The sequence below is a fragment of the Acomys russatus genome, chromosome 25 (genome assembly GCF_903995435.1).
Source record: "Acomys russatus chromosome 25, mAcoRus1.1, whole genome shotgun sequence".
In the NCBI taxonomy this organism is placed as follows: Eukaryota; Metazoa; Chordata; class Mammalia; order Rodentia; family Muridae; genus Acomys; species Acomys russatus.
In genome coordinates, this window is record NC_067161.1 from 14,857,531 (window position 1) to 14,859,966 (window position 2,436).

Below are 2,436 nucleotides of genomic sequence, written 5' to 3' on the forward strand. Positions count from 1 at the left end.
GGAGCTGTTGCTATGAGAAGCGTGGCCTTTGGAAGTGTTTTGTAGGAAGAAGTGTGGAAACGTTAGGAAGTCTGAGCCGGAAAAGCCTTTGAGTGATGTCAGCAGAGCCTCGTGGGCTGTTCTGGTGAGAGTATGGAAGACGGGGAGGCTGAGAGACACGCCGACAGCGGAGGCCCTGCTCACCTGGCTTCAGAGGAACATGGGCTTATTGACGACTGGGCTAGAGGTCATTTGTGTGATAGTTTGACAGAGTCTGGCTGTGCTTTTCCCTAGATGCTGAGATCTTGAGTGGGGCTGAATGTTTGGTGAAAGCAATCCCAAGGTACTCAGTACTCTTATCCAGGTCTCCAGTGGGGTGGGTGTGGGGAGGGGAGAGCAACATGGGAGAGGAAAGATATTTAAAAGTCCTAATTGCTGAAGAAAAGATCTTGGGTACCTTTAAAGTCGCAGCCCGGGTGCGTACAGAGGAAGTGGCTGTAACTATTAAAGAGACTTCCTACAGCACCAGGTCAACAGGAAAGTTCCTCTGAGGGCTAGACTTTACAAAGTAAATGCTCTGAACTGTGAGGTGCACCTTTGTTTGAGAGGGGAGAGCCTAAACTGAGTGTGCTGAAGGGGCATCCTGCACAGAAAGGATGCAATTGCAGTTTAAGACGGCCGGGCTCCATTCCGGCTAGAGTTAGGCGGCATCGTCCACATGGTCCTGGTTTTGCACACACACAACATGGAAGATTTGAGATTGAGGGGGGGCCGTGGAGTCTTGTACCATGGTTCCAGAGAGCTGCTGAGAGCAGATAGTATGTGTCAGGGTTGGAATCCCTGCAAAGACACCCCAAGAAGCCATCGCACCAAAGCGTGAAAGGAGAGCCTATGCCGCGGTGGCGATCTTGGAGATGCTAGAAGTGTGGAATATCCACTGAAGCAAGCTAGAGGTATGGAGGGGAGCCAGCCCCAGAGGGAGGCTGTGTACTTCCGGGAACAAGGCTGGAAGCATGGGTCAACTCAACGCTTTGGGAGTCCAGGCATTCCCATCGTGAGCTCCAGATGACAGAGGTGGAGCTGCAGGACTCCGTGTTTGCCTTTCTGGGTTTTGGTCTTGCTTGGGTCCAATCATTCTTTGCTGTGTTCCAATTTTCCCTTTTGAAATGATACTGTTTATCTTGTTCTATTGTGTGTTGGAAGAACAGAAGGTAAGTTTTAAAAAATTATTATTATTATTTTCCATAGGAGCTCAGAGTGATTACCTTGAGTCTCAAATGAGACTTGGGCATTTAAAAAGTGTTGTACCATTAAAGACTATGAAGACCTTGAAGTTTGACTGAATGTATCTTCTATTATATATAAGATGTCCGTGATCATACAGGCACAAAGGGGTTAAAGACTACAGCTAAAAAGTGTTGTTTGGGTGTCAAGTTGACAAAGGGTGGACTTGTGATAGCTAACACGGACTTTCCACTTGATGGGATGCAGATTCACTTTGGCGACAAATCTTTGGACGTGTCTATGAGAGATTTCTTAAAATTAGGTTAACTGAAATGAGAAGACTGCCAGACCAATAAAAACAGGAAAGCAAGCCGGGCACCAGTGCCATTGCTGTTTCCTGACTGTGGACGTGTTATGACCAGCCCTCTCTTACACCTGTGGCCAGGTCTTCTTCATCCCTAGAAAGTGTGAGCTAAAACAAGCGGTTCCTTCCGTAAGCTGCACTTGCTGGGTATTTTGTCTCCACCATGGGACAGATTTCTAACACGTTTACTAAGTTGGTATGATATGTTAGTGCCACAGGCAAACCTGTCTAGACTGACACTAGCCTAGAAGAAAGCGGAATAACAAGAGGCAGAGTCAGCTATTCCTGGAGATGGCTAGAGCTGACGGGGTCAGTGTGTTAGGTCAATGCATTTTCCCTTCCTCCCTTAAGTTGGACTTTCTTTCTCTCCCTCCCTCTTCTATCTATCTATCTATCTATCTGTCTATCTAAATATCTATCATCAATTATCTATCCTGCCATCTATCTAAATATATACCTATTATTTATTATCTATCTATCATCTATGTATTATCTATCATCTATCAAATATCTATTATCTATCTATCTATCCATCTATCATCTATCCATTCATTTATTTTACATGATTTCACAATATAGTCCAGGTCCAAAGAAGCCAGGTTAATGTAATCATTTTTCTTTATTTAAAAAAAAATCCTGGTTATTAGATGGGTATTCACGAAGATGTTCCCCAGCCTCAAAGAAAAAGGTGGTATCATGGGAGGGGGGAGGAAGGGAGGGAGGAAGAGAAGGGACGGAGGGAGGGAGGGAGGGCCTAAGTTTAGAAAGGAGAGCAAACACAATGGGGAAGGGTTTGGCTTTGACAAGCTCTACTTCTTCCTCTGGGGGGGTCCTTGGTCTCTGCCCTGCAAACAAGAACCTCTAAGAAC